This window comes from Trachemys scripta, chromosome 2, assembly GCF_013100865.1.
Source record: "Trachemys scripta elegans isolate TJP31775 chromosome 2, CAS_Tse_1.0, whole genome shotgun sequence".
NCBI classification, from domain to species: domain Eukaryota; kingdom Metazoa; phylum Chordata; order Testudines; family Emydidae; genus Trachemys; species Trachemys scripta.
In genome coordinates this window covers 177,336,689-177,353,654 of record NC_048299.1, presented here as the reverse complement: position 1 = coordinate 177,353,654, position 16,966 = coordinate 177,336,689, and positions in this window count along the sequence as shown.

Here is a 16,966-nt window from a genome sequence, read left to right as displayed (position 1 = left end):
AAAGTCTGTGCTTTTGCTTAGAAGCATGGTGTGTGTGTTTGTGTGTGTGTGTAAAAGCAGATCTGTTGTTAGCAATCTTCTGCATGCTAGTTCAGCATTCTGTTTACGTTTGCCCAAATTTTTTCTCACTCCTGGCTGATGGTGCTCCAGAATTTTTCATACAGGAGAAATTCAAAGCGATTGGTGGGCAAACTTCCCACGCCTGCCCTTCTAGCTTACTAGCCCTCTCCAGTCATTGATTTGCTGATCAGTCACTAGGTGATAAATATCTCCTAGATGTTTTTTTTAACCAGTGCCTGGAAAAATTCTTCTCTCTTCCAGTCTGGAATCTCCTGCAATCTCCCAATGCTACAGCTGCCTGAAATAGTGTTAAGATCATAATCCCCCAAACAGGCCCACAAAACTTTTCTTAAAATGTTTTAAATAGAAATATGAAATATGGAATACCTACCATAGTCTCCAAGGACTGGTAAGCTGGCATGCAGCTGCTTCTAACCAGGCAAATGGGTTGAGATAAAATAAGAGCAAGCAAGTATGTAAACACATTAACTGGTGGCCTTGCTGTGATACAGAATGTAAAAGGGGCGATTTTTATTTCTTTCCAGAGTCAAAACTATTAATTATTCTTTTATTATCTTGGCAGGACCTTCTACCTATGCTAGGGTGACTCAGCCTCCAAGGCCTTTTGGGGAGAAAACACTGAACCAAGGAAAAGAAACAAGATCATGGATGACTTGCTGCAAGAAATTCATAATGACTTTGGATGCAGGCCAGCCAGGCACCTTAAGTTCCAACAGCTGGAGCAGGTGAGGGAGACAAAACTGGTGGTGGACAACCTTGAGCATGGCCGAGGATGAGGGAGCATGACTGACAGCAATAGAAGTATCTAGCATCAGTCGATTTTCTTCTACACTATCGTGTCTTGCAGCCATGGTAGGCATGGGACAGTTCTGGGGCAGGGTGGGCTATGAGTAAGTCAATGCTCTCCTGGAATGGGAGTGTGCCTGGGCAGATGTACCCTGTTCACTTGACTTCTGGGCCACTGTGGGATAAGGAGACAAGGTGTGCTGACAATGTACAATTCCATTACCAGTGAGACTGCACTGATTGGCACTGTTAGTTTTCCTTGCACGTAGCACTTTTCAATTTTGTTGCCATTTCACCTCCTGGCACCTGGGCTGACTGTATTGGTTCTTAATACAGTATTTTTTATTACTTTGATAATTTACTTTTAACAAAGGTTGTGATTGTACACTGCACGGATGTGTGAGTGCTTGAGGAAAAAAGGAAAAGGCATGAAATGTTATCCGAAGCTTTTAATAGGTCACACACACAACCATGTAAAAGCAATAACAAATGGATAAACTGATGTGTACTAAAACACTACACAGCGTGACATTTCCCCATCACAGCATGACATTTCCCCATGCATCTCCCCCTGTAATCCCAGGCTTCTCTTGCTGTCCTGGACCCAGCCAAAGCTATCAGAGGTGTACTTTCTGATTGTCTGAACCAGGCCTGCAAACCAAGTGTCTTGAGCCCATTCCTGGTGAAATAGGAGAACACCAGATCTCCTGAACATTCCGGCAACATGCACACTGCCAGTGCATCCCACATTTGAGGTCCATGAACCAACTTTTTTGGTCAACCAAGGCCTGCATAACGATTAAGCAGTATCCTTTATGATTGACATAGTAATGAGCTCCTTGTAGCGGGCAAGCAATGGGCATGTGAATGCCATCCATGGCCCCAGCATAGTTCAGGAACACCATTCTGTCAAAACCAGCTATTATTTTGAGAACATTAGCAATGTCCACCACCCCTGGGTAAACCACAGTGATAGTCGCCTCACAAACCTCCACAGCACTGACAGTTGACTTGTCAATGCCAAATTGGTTAGCCTCTGAACTACAGCAGCTTCCAGATTGCAATCACAGCCTGCTTCTGGGTTGGCATGGCCTCCCTCCTCTATGTGTCCTGATGCAGAAGGGCCTTCAGACAGCTCCATGAAGATGGCCTTCCTCATGCAAAAATGCTGGTGCCTCCTCTGGCCAGCCCAGCTCTGCATGACAATGCAGTCCACGCTGGCGGTTCTGGTGCAAGACCACAAGCACAGTCCCCATTGAGGGAATCCACAGTTATCACAACTAACATCATCTGTCGCCACTCTGACATGACAGCATCTAGCCTGCATAATCTCCTTTCCAAGATCTGCCACTGCCACCTTCTGAGGGCCACTAGCTGCCACCAAAATGTCCTCCATCGTGTCTCCTACTCTGTGTCTGCATCCTGCTGCATTAACACTGCACTTCATAATGATCTTAGGCCTTTTTTAAAAATAAATCAGGGGTGGCCAACCTGAGCCTGAGAAGGAGCCAGAATTTACTAATGTACATTGCCAAAGAGCCACAGTAATACATCGAGCAGCCCCCCATCAACTTCCCCAACCCGCTCCCAGCACCTCCCACCCACTGGCAGCCTTGCCAATCAGCACCTCCCCATCCTCCCTGCACCTCCCGATCAGCTGTTTCGTGGTGTGCAGGGGACTCTAGGTGGGGTGGGAGAGGAGCAAGGGCACGGCAGGCTCAGGGAAGGGGGTAGGATGGGGTGGAGTGGGGGCAGGGCCTGTGGCAGAGCCAGGGGTTGAGCAGTGAGCACCCCTCGGGACATTGGAAAGTTGGCGCCTGTAGCTCCAGCCCTGGAGTCAGTGCCTATACAAGGAGCTGCATATTAACTTCTGAAGAGCCGCATGTGGCTCCGGAGCCATAGGTTGGCCACCCCTGTAATAAATAGTCACATACTCAATTTATAATAAAATCATGCATTCCAGCCCCACTTACATCTTGGCTGTCACATCACCCTAAGAGACCCCTTTTCCTTATGTTCCCTCTTCTCTCACATCTGCTCCCTTTGCCTTCTCTTAGCTTTGTACTTTCATTCAGCATCCCACATCCTGTGTCAAGAGCCTTTCTTCTCCTTCTCCTGATTAACCACCACTTCTTTCATTCCAACAGTGAACTCTCCCCTGACAGTGGCCAGACCTTGTGCTTTTTACTGCTGTTCTATGTGTATTGTAATTTAGATTGTCTGGCAGTAGACATGTCATTGACATGGGAGATAATTTTTTATACCTCTAAACATGTGGCAGACTCACTAGAATTCTTGATGGCTGAACTGCTTTAATGTTGTGCGAATCAGATTTATTATCCCAGTGAGTCTTTGCTCTGCAAATGTATGGAGCAGCGACATCTAGGGGTGAATACATAGAAGTTCAAGATGGAAAAGGGCAACTTTGTTAGACTGACATCTAAGCCATTTCAGCTGTCAGTGAAGGATTGGTTTCTACCATATGGTTTGTTGTACTGTGTCCAGTATAGTTTTAAGTTCTGAGGTCCCATTATTTCCTTTGGAAAAGTACTTCATGGTTGGGTATATGTGCTTCAAAATGCTTGTAAAATGCAGTGCACATTTAGAGCTCCACATATACGTTTTAATTATAATAAATAATTACAGTACATCACACCATTTTGAAATTTCCTAGATACTTAGCCTAACTTTTCTTTCCTTAATATCATCCCATTTAGAGCTGAGCAAACAGTTGATTTTTTTTTGGCTTGGTGGCTGCAAAAAAAATCAGTTTGGTTAGAACTTAAACTGATTTTTATTTTTTGTTTTTTCTTGCCAGGATGAACCCCCTCCCCCCCCAGATTTGTTTGGCTCAAAATGAAACATCTTGAAAAGGCCAAATCATCTTGACTTTTCAGTCAGGAAATGTTCATTTGAAATTAAAGGTTGGAAAAGTTCATTTCAACCTTTTCAAAATGAACCGTCCTGACATTTCTGAAATATTTCGTTTTCGGTTTTTTTTGGCTGAAACTCTTTGCCAAATCCATGAATAGCTTTGGTGCTTCCTAAATGCGATGTCTGCTCCAGGGCTGTGCCCTGCTGAGAGCACGCATGGGAGCACCCCCGCTGCACAGCGATCTCTAGCTGCCTAAAGGGAAAACTGAAAGTGGCATGAGTGAAATTCCTGAGCTGCCTGTGTCTTATCTCAGGAGCACAATAGCCCTCCCCAAACTCCACCAAATCATGATACTCACGATATTGAGTATTGGCAGCATTGTTCGACCTCCGCTTATGAACCAAGTTATACACTCCGCATTTAATTCTTCTAATCTTTCCTTCTCACTCAGCCACTCCATCTGCTTCCTTGGGGAAATCAGGAGAAAATATTCTTTATTGGCATCCTAAAGAAATAAAACTGGTACTTTCATCTCCAATGGTTCTTTATAGCTGGAACTAGGAAGTTGGTGGGCATCAAAATGTGTGTGTGTGTGTGTGTATATATATATAGAAACACATTGACAGATCTCCATGCATCTGTTTGTGGTCTCTTACTCAGTCAATCTGCATTGGAAAACTGTATTTCCTACTCTCCATATCGTTGCTCATTCTCTCTCTCTCCTGAGGCATTTTGTAGTCTACTCCTAATTCCCAGCTCTTTTGACACTTTTTAGAAATAAATATTGAGACTGAATCTCTCTGTGTTGCTAACTCTTGTGATTTTTATCACAAGTCTTGCAATATGTTGTGTTTTTTCTTAAAGCCTTAGACCCCGGAATCATATGAATCCAATAGAATGAATCAGCTTTCATTAAAATAAATACTAATTAATGTGACTCATTAAGGTTCAAAGGCCAGAAACAAATAAACAGATCTCCTACCTATTATTTTTAAATCTCATGATTTTTAAAACAATCTCGCAATATATTGGGGGACCTCACTCATGAATTTTGAGTGATTGTGGCTTGGCAATATTATTCACTCTCTCTCTCTCCCCCTCTTTCTCTCTCTCTCTCTGGCAGTTTTCCATGTCAGTTTCCATGTTTGAGTGTACAGTGGTTTCAGAAAATTGTGGGTCTGAGTCTCAGCTTGTGTAAATGAGTGTCTCCACTGACTTCATGGTGCTGATTTACATTATCTCAGGATTTCGCCCCATGTGTTTTTGAAAACTGGCCATTATTTGTGTTAGTTGACTCCCAGAGGCCTTACTGAGATGAGGCACCCATTGTGCTAGGCACTGTACACTGTACACTCAGAGTAAGAGACAATTCTTGTCACCCAGAAATTTAAAGCTTAAGCAGACTTGCCTAAGGTCATGCACAAAATCTGCAGTAGAGACAGGAATGGAATGCAGTCCCAGGCCAGTAGCTTAACTACAAGACCATCTCTCGTTTGACCACAGAAAGATCCATCTGGCACTATAAAAGTGACTCATGTGCAGTCCCAATATTTCCAACCCAGAGTTTTTTAAGACATGAGTCACCGCCCCCAAAAATTATGAGATTGTCTTAGAAATCCTGAAATTTAAAATATAGTAAACTTTGGGTTCTTTTTATTTGCATTTAGGGTACGTTTTCAAATTTTTCTTTTCAACCATAAGAGCTAGAAGCCTTAAAAAAAAAAAAAAATCATGAGAGTTGGCAACACTGTCAGTTCCCTGTTCTCTTTCATAAATGATGGAAAGAAATGATGGGCCAGAGGCCTCTTCTTTCCTTTCTCCTTCGTGGAAAGATATTACACTGGCATAGCAAAGGATGGTCCAAATTGCCTAACAGATAGAAAGTAACACTGTCTAAACCTTGCAGGAAGTGAGCTTCTGCAGTGTAGCTTGGTTTGCAGAAAGCCACGCAGTCCCAATGGCATGCTACCGGCCTACTTCAATTAGACTTTTTGACTGATGGCCAATTTAATGAGCCTATATATACAGGGTCATTCAACATGGCAATTATACCTATAAATCTATTTGCAGCAGGATTCAAATAACCTGCACACAGCCCTTTATAAAATGACCGTCTGATTAATTAACATTAATTTATCCAGTGTTTGGAACTGGATGCGTCCATTATAATCTACAAGCAATGTGGGAATTGGGAGATTTTTGGGGTGTATGTGATATTGTTTAAAGAGTCTTCCAGCTTCTCTTTGATTTTTTTCCTTCCTTTCTCGCTTTGGTCCCAATTGATTAATGTTCCAAGGCAGCATCATATACGGGGGCAAAATTCAATTAATTGAATATGAAATATTTATAACCCTGCTCTGTGTGGCTATCAGAGAAGGGTCCTTAATAGATCTTCTCATTAGTATGGACTGGTGACTCGTTTCTCCGCTTTCACAGTCATTTGGAATTAAAATCCAATTAATCTAATGTCCCAGTGAATATTATTAAATTATTTGAAAAACTGCATTCAAGAGATATGAGGTAGGGGGGCGAGGCGGCTAGGAGAAGGAGAGAGAACATGGCTTGCGCTTAATTTCTTCTCTGGTAAACACATGGTCCAGGAAGACTACGGTAATTCCCTCAGTCCCAGAACTCCGGTTGCCAATGCTTTATGTTAAAATAGCCTCAGAATGGAAAAAATAATTTGTTTCCCATGGCCATAGTATAGAACTTTGTCATCTTTGTGAGGGCAAAGGAACAGCCTTGCACACTTGTGCTTTTTTGGTTGCGCCTCGGTTTTAGACACTAACATTAGGCTGAATTAGCTGTCAGAAGGGTGGGATAGGGCCAGATGTATAATGGTATTTAGGCACCTAAAGATGCAGATAAGCACTCAGTGGGATTACAAAAGTGCCTAAACAGGTTAGGTGCCTAACTCCTATTGGGACTTCAATGAGAGTTAGGCACCTAGCTCACTTAGGTGCTTTTGAAAATCCCACTTGGTGTATCTGCACAAATGGACAGGGAAGTGGCTTATACACAAGAGACGGTGGTTCAATTCCTAGCACAACCACAGAGTCGCTGTGTGACTTTGGGCAAATTACTTAGTCTATTCTATACCTCAATTTGCCATCTGTAAAATGGGGATAATATTTCTCTACCTCCCCAGGAAGTTGGGAGGGTAAAATCCACTCCTGATTTTGAGGCATTCAGATTCTATGGTGACAAAAGCCATTTAAGTATCTAGCTAGTAACACTTGCTAAATAGCCATGTAAGTATCTAGAGAGCAACACAAATGCTAAAAGGGTTAGAAAACCTGACCTCTGAGAAAAGGTTGAAAAACTGGGCATGTTTAGTCTTGAGAAAAGAAGACTCAGGGGAGACCCAATAACTGTCTTTAAATATGTTTAGGGCTGTTATATAGCACAGTGGTCTCCAAACTTTTTTGATTGTGCACCCCTATCAGTAAAAATTTTTTGAGCATGCACCCCCAATATATGTATATTTATTTATGTATAAATTATTTACATGTACTACTATACTAATATATTATGTACATTATAAAAGATACAAAAAATAGAAATTAAAAAAGGATGAGTTAAAGATGAAACAAACAATATTTTTAAAATAATTTTTATTGTATTTTATTTATTAACAGTACAAAAAACCTTTTTGCTCTCACAAAAAAAATGATCAATAATCATATTTTTAGTGAGAGCAATTTTCATTATTTCTGAAAATCTTGGTTTAACACTTTGTGATACAGCGATTCGAAGGTCTGGATTAGGGTTAGGGTGCAGGAGGGCGCTCAGAGTGGGGGTGCGGGGTCTGGGAGGGAGTTAGGGTGCAGGAGGGCGCTCAGGGTGGGGGTGCGGGAGGAGGTTCAGGGCTGGGGCAGGCAGGAGGAGCAGAGCACTTACCTGGGGCAGCTCCTGTTTGGTGCAGGGCGGGTGCAGGTGGCTCTGTGCAGCGTGGCTCCGCCCCCATGGCCACGATTCTGGGAGCTGCTCCCACTGCCCCCGCAGGGCCACCCGGAACGCAGGGGCTTTCGGGGCTGCAGGGCCCTGGGCTAAGGGAGCTCCAGGGCCTTGGCCTGCAGCTCTAAAGCCCCTTTCGGAATGCGGCCCTGTGAGCACGGGCCGGAGGACTCAGAAGGAGCAAGGGCAGCCGCACAGCCAGCGGCCGGAGAGAAGCGGCGCTTTCCCCTTCAAAGTTCCTCTTCTCTCCAGCTGGCTTTGAAGGGGAAAGCACTGCTTCTTTCCGGCTGCTGGCTGTGCGGCTGCCCCTGCTCCTCCACGGGCCAGAGGACTCAGGGCCACATTCCGAAAGGGGCTTTAGAGCTGCAGGCCAGGGCCCCGGGGCCCCCTTAGCCCAGGGCCCTGCAGCCCCTAAAGCTCCTGTGTTCTGGGTGGCCCTGCCTGCGGGGGAGGAGGGGGCAGCTTCCCCGCTCGCTCGTTCCCTCCCTCCTCTGGCCGCCCCTTCTCCCCCCACCGCCGCGCTCCCCAAGGGATTGTCTTGCGCACCCCCTGGGGTGTGCGCACCCCACTTTGGAGACCACTGATATAGCAGATGCTGGTGATCAATTGTTTTCCAAGTCCACTGAAGGTAGGACAAGAAATGATTGGCTTACTCTATAGCAAATGAGATTTAATTAGTTATTGGGAAAAGCTTTCTAACTATGAGGATAGTACTGGAATAGGTTAACAAGGGAGGTTTTGGAATCACTGTCATTGGACAATTTCAGAAGAGTTTAGACAAACACCTCTTCAGAGATGATCGAGGTTTACTTTGTCCTGCCTCAGTGTGGGGGGCTGGACTAGATGGCCTCTCAAAGTCCCTTCCAGCCCTACATTACTGTGATTCTATAGATACTTCTAAGCTAGAAAAGCATGCTGGGTATGTGCATGTCAAGCCTCCCACTTCTACTTCAAAAATTCCATGTTTAATATTTAGACCCAATATGTAGGTTTTTTGGTTTGGTATTTTTAGTGGAATGAGGATTACCTTGTTCCCCAGGCACTGGTCATTTAAATTTTGTTATAAACCTTAGGGCAAAGGGGGCATAGCAATAATATAGTATCTTAGGCCAGATGAACACTCAAAAGTTAAGTTGACCCAACTACATTGTTCAAGGCTGTGAAAAATCCACACCCGAGTGACGTAGTTAAGCTGACCTAACTTCTGGTGTAGACAGCACTAGGTTGATTGAAGAATTCTTCTGTCTACCTAGCTACTGCCTCTCAGGGAAGTGGATTAAACTACGGCGATGTTGCTGTCGTGAGTGACTACACTGAAGCACTACAGAGGTGCAGTTGTAGCATTTTAAGTATAGACATAGCTTTACTATAGAGTGATGATAGCACATTTTACTGTATATTCATATAGGACCTTTAATCCCAGACTTCAAATATATAGAAATTACTTTCCCATCACTAGAAGGCAGCCACCTCTGGAGGAAACTGTGGCAGCTGTTTAACAATGCATAACAATGTTACAGTACAATTGAAAAACAAGAGGTGAGGAATACTTATGTCTAGCTGAAACTATAGGAGGAAGAATTGAATAGGTAGAATGTAGCTACCAGAACTACACTTTGACTAGGACCCCAGAGCTCCCCTACTCTTGAGAAAAGTGCCATGGTATTATTAATTATCACAGTATCAGGATATTAGGGTTTTATTTCAGCCAAAGAATAGTGCATCCAGCAGCATGATGTTTGGGCACTGGCTGAGTCCTGGCTCAGAGGGAAGAGGTCAGGTCCACTTGCCACTTTCTTCTAGCACTTGTGTTTTTCTTGGAGGTTTTGCTATCCGCAGATTGACCAGATCTGTCTCTGATTAACCCTATCTGTTGTGGTAATAAACCTCAACATGCAAAACTCAACTGCTCTGGATTTCACACAAAAACAAAGATCAGTACAAATCAGAATGTAAGTAGATTTTACACTTTCACTTACTAAGGGACATTTGCCAGTCTTAGTTTTAACTCAGCAAATCAACTTGACCTTTCTAACCTGATGTATATAATATAATACTGGAAATGGCTCCAGGGACTTCAATGGAGCTACACTGAGAAGAAGATCCAAGAATCCGACCTTGCAGAAAAAGTCTCCCCTTCATTCACTGCAAATCTGGCAAATTCCAGGCCAAACAAGTTTTCCAAAGCAAAAATGTATAGGGAGTGTAAAATAAATCTTTAAAATGGAAGCTGGTTACAACCAAAATTCTGGAGAAATTACAGCACTTGAAGTATAGGAGGTGCCTTACAGAACATATAGAAAAGAGTGGTCCCGATTCACTGTTGCTCTGAGCCCTGTGCAATCATTTACCAGTACAGAATGCTTACATTCTTATTTGGTAGGACCTTACACCCATTTTTGACTCACTGTACGCTGGCATAAAGGGACAGGACAATGGTGAATGTGGCCCACGTCCTTAAGATATTGCAACCTAAAATTTGATTGTGTCAATGCTTAACTTTAAGCGTATGAGGAGTTCAAAATCAATGGCCAATCAGTCACATGGTTAAAGTTAACCAGATGGGAAAGCATTTGCAGGCCTGGGGTCTAAGAAAAGAGAAGATTTAGCATGTGAAAACAGACAGGAAGGTAGATGAATGGAAGGACAAGGGTTATAAGATTATGTAGATGTTTTTAATTAATTATGATTGCTTCTTGGTAAACATCCAACTTGTAAACATTTAATGTATTTATATATGATATGTTACAAAAATCTTAGAAGGCAGCAAAGTCTGGTAAGTCAGAAATGCAGCCTGAAGACTCCCAGTATTTTGCAACATTGGATAATTTTTTCCATATACAGGATCAATTGTGCTGGTGGGGCAGGAGCTCCTAGCTAATCAAATGCTGCTTTATTGGCTATACAGCTTGAGTCCGCTCTCTCTTACACCAGGGTAACTTCGTGGACTGATATATCTGAAATTTTTGTCAGCTTACCAAATTTGGTGCCAATGCCACTCTTGCGATGAATGGAACCATGAAATGGATGCCATAGTTTTCTGCACACTGCACCTTTACATTGCTAAGCAATCTGCCTGTGTAGAGACAGTGCCTGTTTTGTTCTCGGAGTTCCAGCCTGTAGCAGAAGACACACGCTTCTCTTTGCTCAGTAATGGAGACAGTGGCCCCAGTTCTCAGCTGCATTCCAGGCCCTTTATGCTGCTGGAGTAACTTGAGCTCCCCAGTGAGGCATTCCCCAAAGAGTCTTCCACCAATTTCAGGCCAGTCAGAGGGGTGGTGTCGGGCATACAACGGGGCTGTGGCCCATGAACTCTGCATTCGGAGTATTCTAGGCTGCAGAGCACACACAGGTGGCTCTGGTAAGCCACCTTGTACAAGCTAGAGCAGCTTCCTGTAACGTATCCCATTTAGCGTCAGCAAATCATTTCATTATGTGTAAACAAGTTAATAAAAGCATGACAGCCAGTAACAGGCATGGAGCCCAATTCTAACACACACCAGTGGAAAGTAGGACTAGCGTCACTGGACAGTGTTGCCAACTCTTACAGTTTGGCCAAGGCTGGAGGCAGTCTCTGACTGACACAAACCTCCAGTCCTCTGGGAAGTTTCAACCCTGCCTGGGGGAAAACCCCCCTCTCCTCGGGAGCTTTGCCAATCTGTCCTCTGAGGTAGAGCAGCGTCTCAGGGCTGCTGCAGGAGCTAGCAGAGGTCCCTTAGGAGCAGGCACCATTCTCACAGGAGGAAGGGGGGAATCAGGATGACCCCAGCAGCTCTGCTCCCTCCCCTCCTGTGAGCAATAGGACAGCTCCTCCCCTTCCATCCCCCAGCAACACCCCATCTGGGAAGGGATAGCAGGGACCTGCCCCTGGCTTGGGAAATGGGGGTGAAGAGCTACAGGAGCTGCAGTGAGACCTGGAGTGGGGGGCAGAATTGACATGCGTGCTGGGGGGTGGGAGGAGATTGAGAGGGCAGGACTGATTTGGGACTTGGCGGAGCAGAATTAATTCCTGGGCAAGGGGATGGACAGATCTGGGTTTGGGGGACACAGAAATAATTAGTTTGAATTTTGAGGTTTGGGGAGACTGGATGCTTGGCACCGCCAGGCAGTCAGAGAAAACATCTGCAGCAAGGTCCAGAATCACCTAACCCAATAAAAGTAGGTGAACTGGATTTGTTTCTGTCTTTCGCACACACACACACTGAGGATGGGCGGAGGGAAGAGGAGGAGCAAAAATCAAAAGACACCCCAAAAAATCCTGCAATATAATCTTTTTCGTTTTAACTCGTGATTTTTGGGTGGCTGACTCATTGTGTGTTTTGAACATTTGGGGGTGGCGCTGCAGGTTAAGGTTTCAGTGGATGTCAATATCCAAGTGATCCGAGAGCCAATGGATCGTAGTGAAGCACTTATCCAAGGCAAATCAAAGTGAAAAGAGAAATATAGCCTCTGTAACCCTTTTATCTACTTCTTGGGTAGCTGGTCTGTGCCCCTGATTTACTCTTATTTCCAAGCCTTGGTTGGGGATGCTGCTGGGGATCCAGGTAAATGCGGTTGCTTCTCTAAGAGAGTCCCATGCTTCTCCCTACTCTACCGTTGTCTGTTATCGTTTGTCTATGTCCAAACACAGATGGCGAGCTCCTGAGGACAGGGATTGTGGGCTTGATTCTCCATTGCCCTGGGCCGTATGTTGTCCTCTGCACCAGGACACAGTGAGTGACGGGGAGCACAAAATACAATTCTGCTTTAGTAGCATTTTACGCTCACTTTGTATTAGTATAAATGACTACATGCGATGCAGGGAAATGGAAGATTAGGCCTTCTATCTTTTGTAAAGTCCCTAGCACATGCCAGGCTCTATATTAATGATTATAATTTCTTCTACGTTGCTGCTTTGTCTGTGAGGTTTCCTTGAGCAGTATTTTTTCCAGCAGGCATTGGCCTATCTGGAACTCAGCTGCCTGAGATCTTTCCCAGGGCTCGCGTATGCCAGCCAGCACATCAATCCACTTTTGTTTTCATTACGCTGGCTTCCTGTGAAGTTTCAAATTAATTTTAATGTCTCCCTCACTTTTAAGGCCTGTAAAAAGGCACTGATTCTGCCTATCTTGGTGAACTGGGGCCTGTTCATGAGTCCAGAATACAGCTTTGCAGATTGGCTGATGCTGTGTGGTTAACTGTTTCCTCAGTTTGCTTCCAGAGCCAGGGCTTTCAGTTGTTACTTATCTAGTTTCTGAAACTATCCGTTCAATAAAATCCAAACCCTTTCTTCCTCTCCAAAACCCCAAAAGGAATCAAATGCACCACAGGCTTTTAGATTTAGCATTAAAGTGTCTCTTTCACAAAAGTCACTAACTCTAATTATGTTTATGCAGTGTCTTGGATAGGCTAGTCTTGTAGTTCAGACAGTGCAGTAACACTCAGGAGACTGGCATTTGTTCTCAGCTCTGCCACAGACTTCCTACATGACCTTGTGCAAGTCACTTAAACCTTTAGACAGCTAGCAAGTCTAAAATGGGGACAATAACAGCTCCCTACCTCACAGGACTGTTATTCAGAGAAACCTGTCAATGTTTGTGAGGTACTCATGAATTAAAGATATAATTAATACAGGGGGAATAAAAAACCTGATTGATTTATTAAACAGGCTGTAAGGGGTTGAATACAGTCTTTGATTATTTCTCCCTTCCACAAGCATGACTACTATGTCTCATTAGGAGCTGCACATGTGGATATATCCTTAAGTGTGAAAACTGCTTCTGTTGTATGCTAAGCGATAAAAAAAATCATCGATGAACTCTAGCACAGGCTGCATTGCTGCTGACCAAGGCACCAGGGGGGCAGATTTCAAGAATACACTGATTAACCCCTTCCTTCCCATTTTCTAGTGTTTACACTTGTAAGCTCTTTACTAACGTCTCCAGCGTCTAATGAAGGCCACTGTGTGTAAGGTAAACTGGTCTGGAAATCATTCTTTGGAGACAGGGTGGTGCTGGAGCCCATGGGCTCTCTCTTCCTTAGTATTTGTATCAAGGACTCTCCCACTGCCTGGGAGACAGGGATTCAAGGAATCAGAACAAGCTGCAGATAGGAGGCCCAATTCACCATTGCTTTGCCCCTGGTGTCACCATTTACACCAGAGCTGAATAGGTATAAAACCAGAATGACAATGTTTCAGAGCAGTGTCAGTGATTACACAATGGTGAGCCAGACCTGTAGAGTTCTCAGACACCCTTCTGGCTTTCCTTTCTTTCACTCAGTAAGTTTCCTCCCTCTTTCCTATGCACATTCCATAGGCAGGAAGGTGGGCTTGGGCCTGATTCTCCCCTTAGTTACCCCTGTGTGAGCCAGTTGCAACTCCATTGCTGTGAATGAAGTAACACCGGTGCAAGGCAGAGGAGTCTCAGGGCCTGGCAAAGAAGTGATCGGAAAAACTTCTGAATTTCAAAATTTTTGATGATGAAAAATGGGACCAGTTTTCACATCAAATTTTTCTACTAGGTCCAGCCTGGCTATTGCCCCTCAAGCATCCCTTGGGCTGGGAGTGAGTCATTAGGTTTCACTCTCCCGCAGCTGCTGAAGGAATCACCTCTGAACCATTACCAGCACTCACCTGCTCACCTAATACCACAGAGCCTGAGATTAGGCTGAGACATGGGTCTTGTGTGTGGCAGCTGAGCCAGTAGGACTGGCTGTGAAATGCTTTTTTTTATTGGATATTTTTTTCCTCTCCTAACATCAGGCTGCAAATGAAAACACCTTTTCAGCCCTCGTATTATTTCCCCTATGGATGGCACCTTTAATGTGTGCTATTCATTGTTATAATGGCTGCACCTGTGTATAGCAAGAACACTGGAACTGCAGCAGCTGTGGACTGTAATTGCAAAACATTATTTTCTGTTTCTCCCTGAAAGCTTTTTTTGTTGTTGTGGCTGAGAAGGTCCATTTATAACGATTGCAGACCTCTTTCTTTCCTCAGCGTCCCCTGTAAATGTCTGACACCCATTGTGAAACACAGGATTTCTTCAAAGACCCACATGTGTGTGCGTGCATACACACTCCCGTGCGCACACAGACAGAGAGCGCATAATGACACGAAGCGTCTGTGGGATTCTTTGTGTGTGGTCAGTGGAAAGGTTAGAATTGTTCATGTTATCGTTGCTGCTCTGAGCAGTAGTCTTTATGCAGGTTGGCATGGCAGTGCAGCAATGATTAATTCATTTCTTCCTTAGATATTCTGCCCCTGGGTGCCTGCAGTACTATGCATCAATTTAGCATCTCCAGGCCCGGATTAGCGCAGTGCCGATGGGGCACACACACACACGTGTGTGTGTGTGTGTCCATGTCCATAGCAGAGGTTAAACAACTCCAAAAAAGAGCTTTTAAAAAGTGTACATTTTATTTTCAGTCATCTCAGCTATCATGTTATATTTAATCCACTGAATTGGTGCTAGCTGGGTGATGTTTCAGGTGGTGCTTTAAAAATCAACGGTGTAGCTAGGAATTCAAAATGTATATTGCCACTGACTGTTCTGTTACCTACCACTAAACAAACACACATATCTTCCCCCCCCCCCCCCCCCGGATTTAGAACTCTTGTCCTACTTCTTCCAATACAAGCCTCTGCCACCTGAACTAAAACGGAACTAAAAGTGGTAGGAGGTATCGTAGCCTCTCTGTGGGCCGGCCACCACAGGACAAAATCATTCTCTCATCCATTTACACTGTGTACAGCCAGGACGTTACATCATCTACTCTAGTGGGTGCAGTGTGATGTGGAGAACTAGCAGCGTAGCTGATTTGCGGGGTGGGAATTGAGAACCTGCTAGCTACTCTAAGAAATGTTGCCCAAGACAATAAAAAAATTGTATGCAGTAGCATATGCAGTAGCATGCCAGCCTACACTCAGGATTTCAACAGAAAGGAAACAGAGTCAGGGCTCAAAGTGTGGGTGTTGTACCTTTCTGGGGCGTGACTAACAGAGAGAGTTGCTGAATAGGTGGATGATAAAAGTAAAAGAGAGGCTCCTAGCTACCTTCATTCCTCTGCCACACATGCTTTGATCTATATTCCATAGGGCCCAATGAAACCTTAATCTTCCAATCCTACATTTTGTTCCCCAACCTGAAACCTAATCTGGATTATGGCCATTCTGTCACCTACAGACTGGAAGGATAAAGTACAAAGGGGGGGAGGCATATACAGTATTCTTTTATAGGTGCTGTGGTTCAGCAGCAGCAGCAGATGCTCAAGCTCATCTATTTATTTAGGTGCTTACAGGACCCCATCCCAGTAGTATCGGATCAGTTCTACTCTCACCAGTAGAAAGCACTACAAAGATATTCAAGGCTTCATGGAACACAAGGAAAATATGGGGAAATGTAACCTAACAAAATCAGAATTGCATAATGGAAGGAAAGAAAAGATAGAAGAGACATGTCTCTTCTTGAAGGAAGGGGAAGACGTACTTATGTTACTGTGAGATCTGGAACAGTTACTCTGGGCTGTAGGAAGTCTGAGATTAGAAAAAAAAATCAAAACCAGACATCTGGCCATCCTTGTCAGAGGGGATTAAATATTTTCCTAATGAAGGTCTCATGTAATTGGGTCAAAGTACTCCATATTATACTACTATTATTATTTATTAGTAGTATCATTATTTTTCTAATTAATACTTTGATTCTGTCTGGGTAAAAGATATCTGTAACATATTGATGTTGTGCAGGCATAATTAAAAAACAGGCCAAAGCAAACCTGCATCTGTACTAATCAATGTAAATTGGGCTACGTGGTCCCTTATACAGTTCCAGATGCTGCTGCTATGCAGGTAGTCCAGGAGGTGGCAGTACTTCCTAAAGAATTTTGAAGAGTACTAAAATTCAGATGCAAAAGACAAGATATAGTTAAAAAACAATAAAGACAGAGCATGGGACCCTGTTTTTTGTTTCTCATTCTTGTTTTGACAGATAAAATAGAGAGTTTTCATCTTTCTATATTTGTGGGGGGTTTTAAACTGTGTAAGTGAAAATAATTAGCAGAACTTCAGCCCAGTAACAAATTAGATATAAAATGTATTTAAATGTCTTACAGTTGCAAACTGGCAGGGAGCTAAAATTCAATCAATCTATTTCTTGGAGGGTGTTGTGCGATGGTATTTATAATACTGCATTTTAAGTCCAGGCTTATTTAGTGATAAGTTTTCTGGGGCCACTGCGTTTGTTTCTGTAAATTCCTCCAATCACAGAGATTGTTTAGCTCCTTGTAAAC